Below are 10,143 nucleotides of genomic sequence, written 5' to 3'. Positions count from 1 at the left end.
ACACAATGTATTGCACTGAATATGCAGTCATCATATTAAGTAACAATCAAAAAACAAGAAAGGTTAATTTTCGGAACGTTTAATTCAGGACAAAACAACACGTTCACAAGAACCTCGAAGTAGCAACTTTAACGTGGACGAAGAAGAGACACGACAGAAATAAAACAACAAAGAAATGATGCTGTGCCTTATCTTAGACTGTCCCTAAGATGGTCGTAGCAATGACCATAAGCAACGTTCTGTTAATTCGCGCACTTCATCTGTTTGATTAAGAAGTTAAAAGAGCAGAACACTTGTGACAACAAAAAAACACAGATATAAACAAAAGTGAGATGGTAAATGTACAGGAACCAGGGAATTGTCACAGAAGACTGCCAGCTTTATGCCAAGAGCTCACTCTAAGTGTAACCACGTCTTTTCACAAAGAAACTGATGAGTAGGCATCGGGGGTACATATATTGTATACATACCTAAATTCCCATCACAGGATGTGAATTTGAGGCTTCTAAATTCATATCCATGTTTGTAAATGTACGGCAATTCCAATTTTCACATTTATGTTTGTGAATGCAGGGCCGGACTAGGCTAAGAGGAGGGGGTGTTGCCCTGGCGGGGTCAAGGGGCAGAGCCCCTTGTGGGGGTCAGGGGGCTTCGCCCCCTGAAGCTGATGGGTAGGTCATATTCTGAGAGAGGAAAATGGTCGCTCCTTGCATGAAACAGCATAAAATAAACAATAATAAAAAATGTTTTGAATAAGTGAGGTATTTATGTTTAGGCTAGGGGGGGGGGGGGGGGTTGCGCAACCCCCATAACCCCCCCGGTAGTCCGGCCCTGGAATGTATGGTTACTCCTATATTCACATCCATGCCTGTGAATGTATGGTTATTCCTATATTCACATCCATGCCTGTGAATGTACGCTTACTCCTATTATTCACATCCATGCCTGTGGATGTACGCTTACTCCTATTATTCACATACATGCCTGTGAATGTACGCTTACTCCTATATTCACATCCATGCCTGTGAATGTACGCTTACTCCTATTATTCACATCCATGCCCGTGAATGTACGCTTACTCCTATATTCACATCCATGCCATATCTAATAATGAAATAAATTTCGTGGTTAAAACGTCACAGTTAAAAAAAGAATATTACATTCGTAACATGGTTTCAACTACATGTACTACACAGCTCTGGAGAATAACCCATATTATACATTATATTGTGGCAGAAGCTGACCTCTATGTTTTTTTCGTTAAGCATGCACAACATCCTTGACCAACGAGCAGAGAACCTGTGAGATAAAGGAAAGCAAGACAAGATAAGATTGAAATATAGGGGATCGAGGTCTGGGTGGTACTTTCCTCATCAGGAGCGAGGTGGTACTAAAATGGCCTGTAGCGATTATGAGATGAAAATAGCTCTGCGCTGCATATGCACTATTTCCCCCCGAAACCCCTAATTTGAAAGACTTGTAGAATGCAGTGTAAACTATCCTAGGTGTGTGAAGAACAGAATGTAGGGATATTGCGAGGATTCACTTTCATCGGCAAACTTGCCAAATGATCGTAAGTGTAAAAAAAAAAAATAATAATAATAATATCGGAAGAATTTGTCACAATTTGAACAGACAGCCAAACACTTATAATACATTTTTTTATTGTTAATTTTGATGGCGTGGCATTTTTCGCAAACGTTTGCATTTTCGTATTTATTGACAGATTCGCCCACGATCACTGTCTAATTTTGTCTCCCTTTCATAAAGCCCCCCCCCAAAAAAAGTGTGGTTACGGTAACATAGACAAAACAAATAGGGTAGGAAGGTAGGCAATCACTTTTTTTTTTTTTTACTTTTTTTTCTAATGTGTACAAATTAAACCTACTTGACAGGGAAATAAGTGTGCGACTCGGGCGCTTTCGCTTTCATTGCGTTTTCTGGATTCGTTTTTTTTTCTTTTTTTTTTTTCTTTTTTTGACAAATGTAATAAAAAGTTATAGGGTCGGCCCCTAAAAATAGGGTAGGTCGGGTTACCGTATGCGTAACCACACCTATTTTTTTTTAGGCCTAAAATAAGAATTTATAGTCGGAGCAATGTTACTTTTTCCACAGCCATCCCCCTTTTTAATCATAATGCCACAAAGCAAAACCAGACAAATCAATGAGCAGATACAGAAATTTGCTTTTAGCGTAAAAAGACATGGACGGAGAAGAATAGGAGAGAAAGAGACATTGGATGCAACAGTGGACGTTGAAACTCCTTCATAAAGAGCTTGATGTCATTTACTGCCCACATTTTTAGAATCCTAAAATAACGTCTTGCGTCACGGTTTTTTTTTTTTTTTACACTTTAAAACTTAAAAAATATTTATGTATCACCAATCATGTCTCCACATTTTATAACACGTTAAAAAAACTAACTTTTCACGTATTTTCCACACTTTAAAACTTGTTAAAGATTATAAGTAACAACACGCCTCATCTACTTTCCACCTTTAAAATGCCTTCCTAAATCAAACAACATCACGCTTCACGTATTTTCCACATTTTAAAAACTCCTAAATGAACATCATGCGTCATGCCCTTTTACATTCGAAAACTACTTCCAAAATAACATCAAGCTAAATTATGTATATTATGTATATTATATCATAATAGATTATATAGATTATGTAGGTGCTAAACATATTGCGTAACATCACGTGTATTGCAATTTCCCCACTCTTTCTGAAATGACATCACCCGTCACGTATGTTGCCCGTTATAAAACTTCTTCTAAAACGATATTACATACCCGTAACGCACTTTTCACATTGTAGCATTTCCCTCGGAATAAAAGCGCTAGTCAGGTCCTTTCAACATTATGCAACTTCTTCTGCACGAAGAGTTGTGTTCTATTATTACATCCTTTTTTGTTGTTGTTTTTTATTGTAATTTTTTTTCTCAAATTTATGTAACCCTAGGTGCTTTTTGTTTTGAAATTAATATTGCCTTGCCTTGCCTTGCCTCGTCTTGCCTTGTCTTGCCTTCTAAAATGACGTACGGCTTCACGCACTTTATACATGTATGAAATGTAATCTGTCAGACAAACAAACAAAATAACATCAAATGTCACGCACTTCCCTCATGTGAAACCTTTTTCTAAAATAACATCACGTGGCACGTCCTCTCAACATTTTGATATTTCTATCTTAATGACATAATGTGTTCCGCATTTTCGACATTTTAAAACTCCTTTACATCACTCGTCACGCACTTTTGACATTTTAAAGCTTCTGTTAAAACGATATCGCGCGCGCGTCTATATTTTCATTTTAACATTTCTTGTCATAAAATACAATTTTGGGTCACAAACTTTCCAAATGTTGAGCCCTTTTTAGATTCTAGACTTGAAATATCTTGTTTAACGTCAATAGGAATTAAAACTTATAGACTGTTTGCTTTCAAAGTCTGCATTCTTTTCGCAGTTTAAAATGGTTGCTTGCAGAAAGTTAACAACTGCCACACCAATGGTTTTTGTGTGTCGACAACCATATACTCCCCTTGCGTTCTCTTTTCTGGGGGAGCCCGGAGGTTAACTGGGTCTGGTTATCCCAAAGGGACGACTCATAGGTCTTTGAAAGCATCCGAAAAACAAAACAAAATCCGTTACATGACTGCTAACCTCTGTAAAGGGCATCTTTTTTTCTTTTTTTCTTTTTCTTACTTTTTGAGGTCTAGCAACACAACCTTCTGGTTGACCTTTGTGGGGTGAATTCTTGCCTCCCTCCGGGAATCACTGAATAAACTGGCTCGTTTTCCACTTTGCAAAAAAGTGGCTATTTTAACTTTGAAAGCAGCAGCTATACACCGACTCGGTCCAAGATTGAATACCTCCTGCAAAGGTATCACGCAAGGCAAAAACAATGTGAATCTTTAAATGTAGCCTTAATCGGCGTTAACGTCAAGGGGTCCCATGCAAGTTGCTGGTCACGCGATTGCGTTTAGCCGGAACGGATATCTAAAAAGGACCTCGATGTCATAGAAGCACGTACACATTTAATATACAAAGAAATAATTTCCTTCAGGTTGATTTCTTCTTCTTCTTCTTCTTTTTCTTTTTCTTCTTCTTCTTCTTCTTTTTCTTCTTCTTTTTCTTCTTCTTTTTCTTCTTCTTCTTCTTCTTCTTTTTCTTCTTCTTTTTCTTCTTCTTCTTCTTCTTCTTCTTCTTCTTCTTCTTCTTCTTCTTCTTCTTCTTCTTCTTCTTCTTCTTCTTCTTCTTCTTTTTCGTCTTCTGCGTTCATGGGCTGAAACTCCCACGTACACTCGTTGTTTTTTGCACGAGTGGGTTTTTACGTGTATGACCGTTTTCACCCCGCCATTTAGGCAGCCATACGCCGCTTTCGGGGGAGGTTGAATTCGATATTGACTTACACAACAACGGAGGATTTTTATTATTTTTTCCTTTAAGCACGAAGAGCGGCGAATGTAAACAGAAGTAAAACCTTGTTTAAACCAAGAGCGGCTACATATCAAAACACGTTACACGAAACTCATCCTCTCCCCCTTTTTTCTCCAGTAGTCTTCAGACACCCATGCAGTATTTTCTGTTCAAAAGCATCTCTGTTTTCAAAATACTTCTCTTAACTTCGCCAATGTTACCTCGGCTCTACACCCCTTACCACAAAACAGGAACAGAAAAGAAATGTCAACACTATTAGCAAGAAACAGATGGCCACTAAATTATTCAGGACTTGGTACTATAGGGAATAAATCCCATGATTCACAACTTCACCGCAAGACAAAAACAAAACAAAAAAAGTTTTGCAAGCTTCATTTGTCACGACTTACAATTCCAGACTTTCGCTGTCACTGTGGTGCCAGGCCGTTTTTCTGTTGTTGTCGTTGTTGTTTCCCGGTTTTTTTCTCCTTTTTTCCTTTCTTTGTTTGTTTCTTTGTTTGTTTTGTGTGTGTGTTTTTAGTGGTGAATTGCGCGAGAAGGGAATTCCGCATCTGTCGGTTTCACAAACATGCACAAAATACGTCATCTCGTATGCCAGCAAACACCCCCTCCGCCACCCCTGCCCTCCTTTTCCTTCACACTTCAAAGAAAGAACGAAAGAACTAAAGAAGAAATGAGAAAGAAACCAAAATGAAAAAAAAACGAGAGTAAGAATCTCATAAAACAAAACATAAGGAAAATCCAGCAAAGGATTAAACAGGAAGAAAAGGGAGAGAAGGAACAGAAACAAAGTGGGAATCGGTGCAACCAACGTCAGTGTCTAGGATACAATATCTGTACAGTACGCTATGTTAAGGTGACTGTTCGCTTAGCGCGGTTTCTAGGGTGAAAGAGTCAAATTTCCTCGGGGAATTACTTTTCAGACACAATGAAATGTGCGACGGGGGACAACAGTATAATAAAAAGAAGAGCCGAAGGAAAAGTTCAATGCCCAAAAAAGGGTAAAAGCTTAGGCTTGCGCGTGTGTGTGTGTGTGTGTGTGCGTGTGTGTGTGTGTGCGTGTGCGTGCGTTCGTGCGTGCGTGCGTGCGTGCAAGCATGCGTGCGTGCAAGCGAGCGTGCGTGCGTGCGTGCGCCGAGCGAGCGAGCGTGCATGCGTGCGTGCGTGCGTGCGTGCGTGCGTGTGTTCATCAGTAGTAGTTTTGTTTGCTTGTTTGCAAGTTTGCTTGTCTGTTTGTAAGCTATTTTTCACAGGTCTGCAGAACAGATCGCAGAGTCACCTGTAAATGGTCTGTGTGGCCGAGTGGTAAACGCACTTGCCTCGGAAGCGAGAGGCTGCGAGTTCGACCCTGGGTCAGGGCGTTAGCAATTTTCTCCCCCCTTTCCTAACCTAGGTGGTGGGTTCAAGTGCTAGTCTTTCGGATGAGACAAAAAACCGAGGTCCCTTCGTGTACACTACACTGGGGTGTGCTCGTTAAAGATCCCACGATTGACAAAAGGGTCTTTCCTGGCAAAATTGTATAGGCATAGATAAAAATGTCCACCAAATACCCGTGTGACTTGGAATAACAGGCCGTGAAAGGTGAATGCTCGCCCTAATAGGCTTGAGGTTTGCTGGCCGATGTGAATGCGTGATATATTGTGTAGAAAATTCCATCTCACACGGCATAAATAAATCCCTGCGCCTTGAATCCGTGGTTGAGATATGTGCGCGATATAAATTGCATAAAAAAAATAAAAAAAATAAAAAAAATAAAAATAAATAATAACAAAATAAAATAATAAATCTGAATACAAAAACAAACGAACGGGAAAAACAGCATGAGACACAACAGCCCCGACACTAACGCCGAAGAAAACAAAAAACGCCACCATACCATTCATCAGACAAAGTGTGCCTTACCTGCTGCAGCTTGCACGTATGAACTGGACTCCTCTTGAAGACACACTCCCGCCCGTCCCAAAACACACGTGTGTCAGCTCAGATGCAATGCCAGTCACCTCCGTATCTCTATATCCAGTCCAATTTCTTGTCGTTGTTGTTGTTGTTGATTGTTTTCTCCAAAGGCGTAGCACGACTGTCTATATGGCGAGGTGATTTAAAAAACGCCAATGTCGATGGCCGCAAATTTCATTCTTTTGAAAACTGTTAACGATTCAGTCCAAACGGCTTCACATTTTGTGATGAATTAAACTTGACTATGGGTTCAGTAGATCATATAGACGTAAACGTTGAAAAGAAAGTATTAAACAATGGCGACTGCACGTGAGAGGGAACAATAAAGAGACCAAAAAGCAATGTACTCATTTGTTGGTTTGTGCAGTGCAGTTGTTTTGTCAGTTATTCTCCTCTTTATCTGTTCTATCGTCTTTCTTCTTCTTCTTTTGTGTGTGTGTATTTTTGTGTTTTTGTGCCTGAAGAAGACCCTTAGGTCGAAACGTCGCTGTTACTCGTTCCGTGTTCGTCATTATAACGTGAGTACATTGCTTTTTGGTCTCTTTTTTGTTGAAAAGAAAATCATTTCACAAGTGGTCGTTTGGCAGACGAAAACGAAGAGAAAAAACGCAAGATGTGCTTAGCACAAGAAGTGGACGTTATAAGCAATTTCTTTTCTTTACCAGTTGTAAGCATACCTTGGAAGGAGATGATGCTAAAGACAATTCTTTCCCTTATCAGTTGTACGCTGAAATGAGCTGTGCACTCGGGGTAATAGTTTCAGTGTTGTCGATGAAAACAGGCTGCAATTTGTTCCCCCGGTATCAGAATCACCGCATGAGACACAGGCGTTTGTTTAACACATTAGCATTCACGAGCGGTTGTTTGCAGACCGGGATTTCACGATGAAGACTTCTTTCTCTGAACAACAGTTTAAAAAAGCAATGCACATAAAGATGCGGATTTGAAACCCAAATACTTACATAAACTGCCGTTGCTAGACGACGACAAAAATGCTAAAACATTTGTCTGGACGACGATGTGAACGTCACTATATATAATATATAATGTATAGAATGACGTCAAGAGCGAGAATGCAGAGAAATTACGTCATGAGCAAGGGAGATCATCCTTTACTCTGTGTGTGTCTCCGCCGCCTACGTTCCAACGTGGAATTTTGAAAGAAGGGAGCACACTAGAGGTAATGGAAGAGGTGGGGGTATATATATATATACGAAGCAGGCGTCACACACACTTCTTTTCATCAACAGTCGTTGGCAAGCATGACAACGTGATCGCCAGATTTTTCTTCTTGTTAAGAGTGTGCGATTTACTAAGCAAGCTGTGATTTTGAAAACAAGTACAGAACTTAATCAACACTTGGTAGCACACGGTTTTTCCTCAATAACGATATCAGGAACAGTAGACGTTAGACGGTAGACGTTAAAAATAACAAAAGCAACTACATTCATCAGTTGTTTGCTAACCGAGATGAATACCTTTTCCACTGGATAAAAGAGTCAGTATCACATGCAAGAAGCAGATGTTATTGTTTTTCTCCCTAAAAAATATTTCAGAATGGCAACAAATGAAGTGGACAATAAAAACCGTCAAAGACGACGCTGGAAATTATTAATCCATAATAACCGTGCAGGAATTTTGACTGTCATTCAAACAGACAAATCTTGCCCCCAATTTGTACGCGTTTTCTATTTCTTCAACGGATGTATTCACTGTCTTTTCTTTCTTTTCAACCTCTTTTTGCTGATTTTTTCTTTTTTCCAATCTTAATAGAGTTCTCTGTTGGTGTCTGTCATTGCAAATGGAAGTTGATGAGACGGAATGGTCCCTGCAGCTGTATGTCACTATTGCATTCCTGACACTTCTTCGATCGAGATTACAGCAGTGTTGTTGCTATGAATCAGGTTGAAAAGTTCAAGATATGTTGATATTAAGTATGTTTCGCTTCTTTCAACTTATCTCTTCCCTCTTGTACTCTGTGAACAACCAAAAGACGAGAAGACAAATACAAACCCACGTACCAAAAGCAAGACTGCATGAGACCAACCAAAAATCGGTTATAACTTTTTTCGTAGGAGACGAAAATCACATCCAATCAGAAATTCTTCTCTGAAGTTTGGCCAGTTGATTTCTTCTTCTGAATAAAAAAAAATGCACCAAGCTCTTTCTAATACACATCAACAGTTCACATGTAAAAACACAAAAGGAGACATCCGAAGATCCAAAGACATTTACTTAAGTTTGCTAGACTCAAAACACAGGCACTCGCGCACATGTGCTCCTGTTGCTTGCAAAGTCTCTCTGGAAACGACAAATAAAGAAGGGGACAGATTTTGTGTCTGTGACTACCTCGGGTCTCTGTGAACCCTTCACACAGTTCAACACTGGCTCACAGTGCCAGAAAAGGCAGGAAGGCAGACAGGCAGGCACAGGCGACACAATCAGCCTCAAAGACACAATACAGCCTAACTCTTGGAACCAGAGCTTGCCGTACCGTACAGTGAGAAACAGCGCGCGGGCTGCTGTCACCTGCACGTGAGAAACACTGGCTTGTCACACAGCGCTGACCAGCGGCCCTTTACTAGAGGCGTTATAAGGCTGCTGGCATAGAATTAATAAGTCGTTCAGTGTTGTTGTTTTTGATGGTGGTGGTGGTGGTGGTCGTGGTGGTGGTCGTGTTGTTGTTGTTGTTGTTGTTGTTCTTGTTCTTGTTCTTGTTGTTGTTCTTGCTGTTGTTCTTGTTGCTGTTCTTGTTGTTCTTGTTGTTGTTCTTGTTGTTGTTGTTCTTGTTCTTCTTGTTCTTCTTGTTCTTGTTCTTGTTCTTGTTGTTCTTGTTCTTGTTGTTCTTGTTCTTGTTCTTCTTGTTCTTGTTCTTGTTCTTGTTCTTTTTTCATTCACTGGTTGTTTATCGTGTTTGTTGGTGTTGTATGTATTGCTCGTCGATATTTTTGTCCATTGGGTACTTCATCGTGTTTGTCAACAGCATACAAGTAGTAAACACCGGCTTGTCAAATTGCATTTCCACTGCTGCTAACGGCTGTTTGGCCTGCTGGTATTGGTTTTATGACGGTTTGCTGTTGTTGACACCTCTTAGTGAAGCTGGGCCGGGTGTTTCTTTTGCTCTGTGGTTTTTAATCATCGTGTGTGTTGATTTTCTGGGTATTGATCGCGTTCGTCGTTGTTTGTGTACTTAGTATTCCATATTTCATTTTATTCGTCCATGCTTGTGTACTTGGTATTTCATTACACCCCCGGTATAGGGGTGTGTATAGGATTCGGTCGATGTGTTTGTTTGTTTGTTTGTGTGTTTGTGTTCGCATATAGATCTCAAGAATGAACGGACCGATCGTCACCAAACTTGGTGAACAGGTTCTATACATTCCTGACACGGTCCTTACAAACATTGGGACCAGTCAAACACACGGTTAGGGAGTTATTGGTGGATTAAGATTCTACAAGGACTTATAGAGGGACATATTAATGGTCAAAGGGAAATAACCTTCTCAGTTGGTGGCAGTGAGAATGGTAAGGACGGGGGTGTTTTTCCTACCTCGGAGGAATTTCTTGTTTTGTTTGTTAATGCTAGTGTACTTGGTATTTCATTTTGTGTGTGCATGCTTGAGTACTGGGTATTTCATTTTGTTCGTTCTTGTTTGTACACTAGATATGTGTTTTCGTAATCTGTACGTGCTGGGTTTGTCAATGATCTTGCCGAGGGTATTTCATCTTGTGTGTCAATGTGT

Source organism: Littorina saxatilis, linkage group LG12, assembly GCF_037325665.1.
Source record: "Littorina saxatilis isolate snail1 linkage group LG12, US_GU_Lsax_2.0, whole genome shotgun sequence".
NCBI lineage: Eukaryota > Metazoa > Mollusca > Gastropoda > Littorinimorpha > Littorinidae > Littorina > Littorina saxatilis.
The sequence above is the reverse complement of the archived record's forward strand: the minus strand, read 5'-3'. Positions refer to the sequence as shown.